This window comes from Nycticebus coucang, chromosome 2 (assembly GCF_027406575.1).
Source record: "Nycticebus coucang isolate mNycCou1 chromosome 2, mNycCou1.pri, whole genome shotgun sequence".
Classification (NCBI taxonomy): Eukaryota; Metazoa; Chordata; class Mammalia; order Primates; family Lorisidae; genus Nycticebus; species Nycticebus coucang.
The window spans coordinates 159328140-159339439 of record NC_069781.1 but is presented as its reverse complement, the minus strand read 5'-3'; positions in this window follow the sequence as shown (position 1 = coordinate 159339439).

Genomic DNA, 11300 nt, shown 5'->3' with positions numbered 1-11300 from the left:
GACTTCTATCAACACAGCTTAATTTTGTCTGTTTTTGAAATTCATATGAATAGAACCACGTTATGTAGTCTTCATTGCAAATCTAGTTTTTCTCAATATTTTATCTGTGACACTTGTAAAAGTTGTGGTATATTTCAGTAATTTCTTCATTTTCACTGTTGCATACTATTCCATCATACCAATTTATTTACCCATTTCGTGTTTTTTAATCCACGGTATTTGAATCAACGTTGTTTTGTGGTTTGGGCTCTTAAAATCAGCACTACTGTAAGCATTTTCTGCACATATTTTTTGGTGGACATCAGTATGGTTGTATTGGGTTTATGTCTTCGTAATTGAATGGTTGGTATAGTGTATGCATAAGTACCACCTTACTCAATATTAGCAAACAGATGTAAGTGGTTATACCAATTTATTCTCACAGCTCCACTGTATTAGAGTTCTAGTGGATTCTCATTCTCTGTAGCTCTTGGCATTTTCAGTCATTTTAATTTTAGCCTTCAAAGAGTGTACATGTATGTGTGTGTGTTTCGTTTTCATTTAATTATCTTTCAATATTTCCCTTAACTTGGTTATATACATTTCATAGAGAGAAGGAGGATTACTAGTACTGAAAATGCTAAGGGGAAGTTGTATTAAAAGAATAAGGAATGTGTTGATAGAAGAATAGTGGTCAAGTTCTCAAAACAAGTAAAGGAAATTCGTACTTGTGCACGTTGGTGTGCAGTTATGAGCACTGTGAATTTGGGAAAGGATGGAAGATGGCAAAAGACAAAATGCCCCAGCAGGGTTTAGAAAAATTTGAAGCATAGAAGAAAAAGAGTGAATGACATATACCTAAGGGTAGGTATGAACATGTAACCTGAAAAGAATTGTTTTTGTTTTGATTTTTGTTTTTGGGGGGTGGGTTTAGACACAGAGTCTCTCTGTTGCACAGGTTAGAGTGCTGTGATGTCAGCCTAGCACACATCAACCTCAAACTCCTGGATTTGAGCAATCCTCCTGCCTCAGCCTCCCAAGTAACTGGGACTATAGGTACCTGCCACAATGCCCAGCTTATTTTTTTAATTTTCTACAGAGGTGGGGAAGGGGGTTGTCTTGTTTTCCCTCTTATTCTGGCTGGTATGGAATTCCAACTCCTGAGTTCCAGAGATCCTCCCAGAGTACTAGGATTACAAGGTGTGAGCCACCTGTCTGGGCTGAATAAAGTTTTCCTAAGAATGTCCACATCTCCAGTGACAAATCATGGGATTAGGTGGGAAGCTTCTCACCTAGTTCCCACTCCACATGAAAGACATTAAAACTCAAGGTCAACTGTAGTATCCATTTAAAGTTAATTACCTAAAATCTCAACTGATAAATTAAAACATGTTTTCACTAGTCTGTAGTACTCTTAATAGTCATAGTAAAATGTTCATATTTCTATTTTAAGACTGATGGAAATTTATCAGAAGACTCTGGAAAAATTACATTTTTCTTCTTTGTTTTCGTGAAGAACAGCTTAGTAAAAACATCAAGTGTCTGACTTACAAACTGACAGGTAACTAACACCCGTGTGCTCTCTCCTTCTACACTTTGCCCTGTTGGGGATTTTACACGTGTTCATTCTTTGTAGCCTCAATTATATTTGATGATTTAGAGCAGGCGTCCTCAAACTGCGGCCCGCGGGCCACATGAAGCTGTGTGAATTGTATTTGTTCCCGTTTTGTTTTTTACTTCAAAATAAGACATGTGCAGTGTGCATCGGAATTTGTTCATAGTTTTGTGTTTTAAACTATAGTCCAGCCCTCCAACTGTCTGAGGGACAGTGCATTGGCTCCCTGTTTAAAAAGCTTGAGGACGCCTGATTTAGAGTTAGTCTCTTTTACTAACTTCTGTGGTTGTTTTTCATTTTTATTTATCACCACAATGTAAAATTCTACTATTGAATTTCTCTCTATTTTTATCATGCATCACAGATTTTTATAGCTATTTTTTTTTTATGGTACCCACTGCTTGGCCTTTAATTTCCTTGCTGGAATTGTGCCATTTTATAGATTTCTACCCCTGGGTGAATTCACGATTCAAGAAGCCTTTTATCTCTTATTCACGTTCCACAGTATTCTCTAACATTTATTCTCAAATTGCTTTTCTGTGTCAGTAAACAAAACATGAAGATGACAATTTGAGGGACAGTTTAAAAAGACAAGCAGCAATCCATTTTTAGTTTCTGGAGATATTTTGTGCCGAAGTCACGGGCTTTCATTATTCAAGACAAATTAAGATTTATGAAATTGCATTCCATCTGAACGTATAGACAGAGCATTGGCAACTATGGATTTATGAAATAAAAGATGAAGATACATTTTCCTTTGGCTGTTAGAAAGGCCGTTCAAATGGTAATAAGCTGAAATTATCATTTAAAAAGATCTCTTATTTTCCTGTAAAATTACAGCAGCCACTTTTAAAATAAATTTTTCTATCTCTCAAAAATGATCCATCATTATGGTTATTGAGAGTTTTTCTACATAAACTAATGAAGGTAACCCTTCTTTTATGTTATAAAATAATGGACTCATTTTTAAAACATCTATCCACAAGTATTTTTTACATCAAGGTATATTACATGGATTCATAATTTTGAAAATTATACAGACCATGTCTCTTAAAAACATGAAGCACACATAGAGTTTAATAGGATTTCTGAAGTTTAATTTTGACTTTTGTAGTTGGTCTGAAAATTAAACTTCAACCCTGAGCAACTTTTTTGTTTTTAATTAGTTCCTTTTTTTAGCTTTTAGATCTATACCATGTGATCAAATGGTCTCATTTTATGCAAAATTATGAAATTATATTTTATGCGCAAAAGGGTAACTGAACTTGGTCCACAGCTTCTTTTTCAACCTTTAAGCTAGCATGAAAATAACTATTCCTTCATAACTATCCTGTTGCCCACATAAACTCTCATTCTTTTTCTCTTATTTTAGAACCCTGCCTTTTAGGAAAGGTGACACTAGGACTAACGTTGTAGTTTTTGAAACAGAAAATCCATGTTTCTGAAATTTGAATTAGTCACGGTTAGGATCTTTTGATCTTTCAGTAGTTACCATTCCTTTGTATTCTTAATGACAGATGCAGTGGTTGGCCCTCCCATTACCTTTTTTTTTTTTAATGGAACCTCCTTGTCTATTATCATTGTTTGTCCCAGAATCTAGAATTTGACATTTGTTCTTTCCTGGCTAGACCTTAAAACTCTTTGCATCTTGAATCTTCCTGTGTAGTCCACCCACTGCATTAGCCCTAGAGTTTTATGTTCTGTGTGATATTTAGCAGTATGGGTTTTGGAATCAGTCAGTCACAGGTGTGAATCCAGCTCTACCTTATATTAGCTGTCAGCCTGAAACACCTCATATCACCTCTTTGGGAATCAGTTTCCAATTTTGGGAAATGGGGCTAAAAATGATACATATCATAGGGTTGAAAAAATTAGCAAGATCAGATAAATTTTGTTTTTGTCATATATTATGCCTGTCAAATAATATATGCTGCAAACCAGGAGAAGTTTTATATTTACCTTTCTGCACAACTCTCTTTGCCAAGAGACCGTAGATTTCTTGAGAACAGGGAACATATTTCTGTTTGTGTTTTGCTGTTTTTAGCCTTGCTTAACAGCATGGAGCTAATACAGAATAAAATCTCAATAAGTGATTTTATTGCAGTTGTATGCAATTCAACTAAATAAGAAGATCCACTTCACTGTTCTGTATTTCTGCCTTTTATTCTACTGACATTCTGCATCTTCATGGCATTTGGTAACTGCCACCTTCCTGAGGTTCTTTCTGCCTGGTGACTACTTCTATTTTATTGATGTTATTGTACCCAGGTCAAGTTTAAGCCTGCATAGGAGAGGCAATGATACTGTTTAGGCTTTTCTGTATTCTAGCCAGTAATCACCTCACACCAGCCACTTACGTGGCTGAACCTGTTGCTGAATTCCACCAACTTTTCAGTTTTTTGTTTCTTTATTTTTAACAACTCATAGTTTATATGTTTGAGTCCTTGGACTTTGCCAATCTGCTTCTCTTCTAGCAATTTATTTTAACATGGTAACTAATGGCATGAGTTAGAAAGGAAAGAAGAGAGAGAGGGAGGGAGGGAGGGAGGGAGGGAGGAAGGAAGGAAGGAAGGAAGGAAGGAAGGAAGGAAGGAAGGAAGGAAGGAAGGAAGGAAGGAAGGAAGGGGCTGCTCTTTTTATAAACTCAAGTGATGAACAATTCATTGCCTTGCCAGATATCCTTTTCCTTATTACTACTTAGAAAGTTTTCCTTTGTTAATCAGATTTCTACCTTTAAGAAGCTTTCTTCCTGCGGTTTTAATCCTATCATTTGGGTCCAAAAAAGGTAAGCCTGACTCATTCCTAATAGAAACTTTCAGCTATTTAAAAGTAGCATTTCCTTACTCTCTAAACACTAGATTGTACCAAAAAATTACTTCTTTCACCTGTGATTTATGACGCTTATCCATGGATTCTCTCAATGATAACCTGTGGGCAAATTTCATCTGCGTCCTTGTTAATGATCCATACCCATTCCTGACACTAGTGTGGCCTGTCCAGCATGGAAGACTTGTGCCAAATGTTCTTTGGATACAAAAGTTCTAGATCAATTTTAGACCAATTCTATAGTCCATTAGTAATGATTTTTGCTGAAATTGCCATCATCTGGGACCTTAACAATTTTATCTGCTTCTGATATTCATTCATCCCTTACCCACCTTGAAAATACCAGATTGTTTTAGCAGATGTATGTTTTGCCCTATTAAATTTTACTGCTAATTTCTGATTCACTCTTTTAGCACACTGCCAAATATATTTAGATCATGATCTTATCAGTTTCCGAAATATAATTATTTTCCTTTCCTGTCTTCCAACTACTTAACCATCCACCTCTGGAATTACTTTTTCCAACTACTTGATAGTCAAGTTCATTAACATTTATGGCATTTATAAAACCACAACACCTTTTTAAAATAGCTGTCTCTTTCAACCAAAAATGCACTCTAATTTCTAAATCTCCAGATATTAAGGTAAATATCTGATTTTAAAATATGTTTGCATATATTCTGAAATTTTAATGTGTTTTAAAATCATTTATATATCAAGTTTTTTTTTCATTTTTACCCTTAAATATGTCAGAAGGATGATATGTATTTTATAGGAACAAACTTTCTCCTTTCTCAAATTAAGTTTGAAATAATCAAATAAACAAATTTAATAGTTTAAATTATCAACTGAGTGCATTTTTTGTAATTACTATATTAGCCATAGTTTATATGAGCTTATATTTCAATCAGTACAAATTCCTGAGATAGTTGGTTTTAAACTACATAGGGGTTTTGTTTGCTTGTTTATTTACTTGTTTTGTTTGCTTGTTTATTTGTTTTGCTAGTGGTATTTAAATCCAAATAGTAGGGGAGGAAAAAAAAGTAGGAATTCTCTGTTGGCTCTGCAGGTGTATTTGCTTATTTCAGAATCAATTTATTTTAGACTCTGCCTCTTCCTTCTACTTTCTCTACAATTTGCCGTGTCTTCCTTATTTCTTCAACATAACTGGATCTAAAACTCTTATCACAGATCTTGCACACAGAGCCAATGGCCTCCGAAACAGTGTCTTTTTAGGAAAAGACAGCCTCAACATGGGAAATTGGAGAGAATTTTATAAATTAAAGTTTTATTTTTGTGTCTCTACTCTATGACTCCCCAAGGCCAATAAACGTTGAATGATTTAGCTCTGAAGTGAAATCTCTGTGACCTTGATAACCCATATGCCCCAACATGTCTTCCCCTATGCTGTGTCTTTGAGCTGCTTATGGTTCTAACAACATGGGAGGCTGTTTTACATCCACCAGCTCCTTGTCCCTAGCTTAGTGACAAACGCTGTCATTTTCCCAACTTATGCCCCTTCCTTGTTTACCTTTTGGACACACAATCATTATTTTAAATTAATGGACTTTTTTTTTTTTTTTTTTTTTGAGACAGAGTCTCAAGATGTTACCCCGGGAAGAGTGCTATGGCATCACAGCTCACAGCATTCTCAAACTCTCAAACTCTTGGGCTTAAGTGATTCTCTTGCCTCAGCCTCCCAAGTAGCTGGGACTACAGGTACCTGCCACAATGTCCAGCTAGATTTTGGTTGCAGTTGTCATTGTTATTTGGCAGGTCTGGGCTTGAACCTGCCAGCTCCGGTGTATGTGGCTGGCGCTCTAGCCGCTGAGCTACATGCACCAAGCCAATGGACTTCATATTTTAGGGGCATTTTTATATTATTAGCTAAAGTCCATAGTATATGAGGTCAGACAATTAAGTCCATGAACTCATCCTAGAAAAGTGCTACATACCTCATTGCTGAATATCCCTATAATGACCTTTAAGGCATTTCCCCTGGAAAGCTATGCACTGATGCCAGTGCTTATTACACCCCTCAACGCAATTTTGGAAATCGTTTTCTGGAATGTTCCTCATAGCTGTCATCATATGTATATATGAGGGTTCACTCTCTCTGTTTGGGCAGCTATATGGGTTTTGACCAATGGATAATGTCATGCGTCTACCATTACATTATAAGACAGAAACGTTTCAGTGCTCTAAAAATACCTGGTTGTCTACCTGTTCATCAAAACCCTGGCAAGTACTGATCTTTTTACTGTTACTATCGTTGAATATTTTCCAGAGTGTCATATGGTTGGAATCATACAGTAAGATAGCCTTTTAGGATGGGCTTTTTTCTCTCAGCAATCTGCATGTAGTTTTCCTTTGTGTTTTTTCATGGTTTTAAAGTTCATTTCTCTTTAGTGTTAAATAACATTTCCGTGTCTGAATATACCACAGTTTATCCCCTCACCTACGGAAGGATCCTTCAAAGTTGTGGCAATTAGGCTACTGCTGTGAGCATTCATGTAAGCATTGTGTGGACATAAATTTCAACTCATTTGGTGCAACTATGTAGAAGACCAGTAGCTAGATCGTATGGTAAATTTATGGTTAGCTGTGTAAAACATGCCATCATTCCTTATAAAATGGCTTACTATTTTTTATTCTCAATCTCAATGAAAGGAAAACTGGGTTTTCCACATCCTCACCAGTATTTGTATTGTCAGTGATGTAGATTTTTGCCATTATTATATGTATGTAGTGGTAGCTTACTGTTGGTTCAATTTGCAGTTTCCTAATGACACCCCATATTAAGCGTCCTTTCATATGCTTAATTGCTATAAGCATATCATCTTTGGTGAAATGTCTGTTCAGAAGGTTGGACCCTTTTATTTTTTTTCTTATTGTTGAGTTACAAAAATTATTTTTAAGAAAAAAAAATTAAGGCAAAATCCTTTTAAAACTTCCCTCATTTTCATCATTCATAAAGGTTGGTCCTTCCTTGGAATGTGCTTTCATTTATATACATAAATCTATAAAAACACCTGTAAACATTGAATGAAATAATTTGCTCATGCATTTACTTCCCTTGTAGATGATTGCAAAGTCTTCCAAAACAGAAGCATATCTCTGTCCCCAGCCATGTGTGTTTCCAGACACAGAAGAAGCATTCAATAAATGATTTTGAATGAATATCCGGACTCAGTTCAGCTAACATAGCCTCCATAGTTAGTTTTCTAAGACATTGTCTCAAACACATGGTAAAATTCCTGTTTCAAAACCATAACAATTACAATTGAAGATCTTTCAGAAAGAAGAAAATATTTGAAGGAGTTGACCCAACTATCAAACATTTTAAAAGATTTTTGATTCTTTATTCCTACTGCTTCCCCTTGTTTCTCAGTAGTCTAACTGCCTGGGAGTTAACTAGCTATATCATTCACAAAACAAAAACAAAAACAAAAACAAAAATCCATTCTGTTTAACCTGACTCTTTACCAAGGATCACAATACAGGAAGGTTTAAGCTCTTATTGATCAGTTCCAGCCAGTCAGCAATTCTAATGGGGAGACAGAAAGACAGAGGTAGGATCTTTTTGACTTCCTAAACAGACCCAATTCATTGAACATCTTAAAGAAAAAATTGACATCGTTAGTTTGATTTATATGTATATTTGGGGGAATGGAAAGAGGAAGATGACTTTTGCAATATGCTGAGAGTATATATGCTTTTATCTGACCCAGAATTCACTTCTAGGTATTCACAATTGTAAATCTCTTACACATGCCCACAAGCAACCATGTATATGTTATCATTTTTAATTGTAAAACACAGAAAATAACCTAAATGACCATCAATATAGTCATAAGATATAATGCTATACATCAGATAACATAAATAGAGGCTAACTTAGTCAACACAAATAGGTCTCAAAAACAATGTTAGGCAAATTATAGAATGATATAGACAAAAAGGTAGAATTTTTATAAAACTAAGAATGAACATATTTTGTCTATTTATGAGCCTATATGTTCTTAAAACATATATTTAAAAATGGGCTGGTAGTAGAGGATTCTGGGAAGATGGTGAGGTAGAAAGCCCCAGGAATCTGTCACCCCACCTAGGCACAACTGAACCTGCAGAATCTGTCTAATGTAAGTATTTTGAAACTCTGGAGTATATTGAAGTCTGGTAAAATTCAGGGGAATTTTGATCAATATCAGCTCATGAGGGCAGGGTAAATTTTGTGGAAAAGTTTGTGTAAAAAAAGCAACATACACAAAGAGGTAGGGCGCTGGCCCCCTATGCCGGAGGCGGCAGGTTCAAACCCAGCCCTAGCCAAAAACTTAAAAAGTATGGTGTGAAAAGCAACATACAGAGCTAATTAGAATGAAGAAGCAAAGATTGGACCATGTAATAACAGGGCTCATAGCCTTTAAAATTAGCCTACCCTATGCTACTCCAGGCGGTAATAAGAAGGGGTAAGGTCATTTTCCTTTAAGCTATCTAAACTACAACGTGGGATTTTTCAGAGCCTTTAGCAGTCCAAGTACTGATTCCAAATTCCTCTAGTCTTCCAAATCCCTGTCCCTTTTCCCTAGGGCATATTGCCCATTCTTTTCAGCCAAGCGGTCCTTCAGCATTCAGGGCCGCATGAGTGCAGCTCAAATGTAATGCCAAACAAATCAACAGAATAGCTGTCAGGCCTTCACCGGAAACAATATTAGCCTTGTCTGCTCATACTGAGAGCAGAATGGAAGTGACACAAATAAAATGTAATGGGATAAAATACATTGCTCAACGTACAGTAACAAGGAACTCTTGGTTGACAATTTTTTTCTTCTCCTCACTACATTTCCATATAGTATCTTCATGATTCCTACCTAGTTTTAGTTAAGTGCCTGTATCAGAGTCAGACATATAATGAAAGCACAATAAATGTACCTTTAATTGAGTAATAAATGAATAGAATTAAATCAGATTCAATGAGAATTGGTCGTAGAATTTTTACTTAGAAATGTAGAATCTCAAAGTTGGAAAAGGAATCTTGGCTTAAAAAGCCGTGTGATACACTATTTTCCCAGGAGATACATTTTTTTTTTCTGCTAGATTCCTCATGTGTAGTTATTTTGATACTAATTGAACAGAAAATCTTTCACCACACATATCACTTAACTCTAATGATAGACAGTGCTAAATGTACAAGTTTCTTATATTAAAGAATAACAATGGTTTTTGTGGCCTGTAACCCCTGAACCCAAACAAGATGAGCTGTAGGAACTATGGAATCAGTATATAATTGCCTACACATTCATAGGAATGGTAAAACATAATTATAGTCCCAAAAGAAGGAGGGAAGAGGAAAGCGAGGGGAGGGGAGGGAAGAGACTGGGAAGAGGGAGGGGTTTTGGGGAATTCAACCTAATGTGCATAGTGCAATGATACATTTCTACACTATTAAGAATAGAGTATGAATGTTTTTGCCACAACAAATGAGTCAGCAAGGAGACGGTTATGATTAATCAGTTAGATGTAAGCATTCCACATTCTATATCACATCACCACATTGTACCCCATAAATGCATTAATGTACACAGTTATTATTTAATAAAGAATTTTTTTAAACTTTTGCCTTTAGATCTATGCCATGCCTACATGTCCAAAGGATTAATAACATATGATATAATTTGAAATAGCAGAATATGATGCCTTTAAATCTATAATTTATTTTGCATAATGCCATTCTCTTCTGTCTCAATAAATTTCATTTTCATAATTGAAAAAAACAGATGAAAGTAAAGGGAATTGATAAGCATTTTGGATGTCTAATATGTCCATAGAACTGTTTTGCATTCTACGTACAAAATTTCTTTTTATCTTTGCAACAAAGTAGTTATTGCTGTTAATTCCACTCTCATAGGAAACAGGTGTAGGAAATTTAAAAAACATGCCCAGGATCACACAGCAAGTAAGTTGCAGAGCTGACACTTGAACCTGTGTCTATCTGGCTAGAAAGTCCATGCTTATTTCTGCATTCACCACTGTCCAGCTATGTTTATCACTTCTTTCCTAAAGTGTGCAGAAAAAAAAAAAAAAAAAAAACCAGAGATATTCTTGGCAAAGGATTTGCTTGATAAAACACACACACCATTGGTTCTTCCCTAACATTTAATATTTGTGAAACTGTTTGCCAAAAGAAGAGAAATGCTGAGACTCAAGACCAAATGTTTACTGAGCAGATTATTCTTGATGGCCTTCTGTTTAAAAGTTTAAAATTAAAAATAGAGCACTATTCACTGTTTGTGCCCTGCCAAACTGTGTGGGAGCAGCAACACAGATTGCAGGGTGAGGTTTCGGAAGCTTGGTAATACATCTTCCTTTGCCCCTAGTGCTAATATCCTCTCTCCTTTTCTTTAAGAACAGAAAGTAGTAACTAATAGCTTTAATAGCTGCCACTTTCATCACCTTAACTGCAAGTAAACTCAGTTTTTCTTTCACCTTTCAGAACCTACAGACCACAGATGGCCACCTACGGCTCTGTGGAGTCCTAGAACTGTTGCTTTGAGGGAATTACCACCATGCTTCCCAAATATGTCTCTCCACAAAAATGATAAATGGCAGTAAGAAGCATAGACAGGATCTTAGGAGACTGTAAATATGTCCCTCAGTTCTCCACATGTACTTTGAGTTCCTCACCCTGAGGGAATGTGGTTGCAGTTATTAATATATTATGTGGTAAGAGTAAATGGGAGTGTTCTTTTCTTCTCTGAAAGAGTTTGTAGAGCAAAGGGATTTTGCCTGGGGACGAGGTGGAATGAAATGAAATATTTCCTTTTCTCTGGATCTGTTTAGCTGAGTAGAAATGTGTGTATTGGGAGAAGGCATCGTAGTC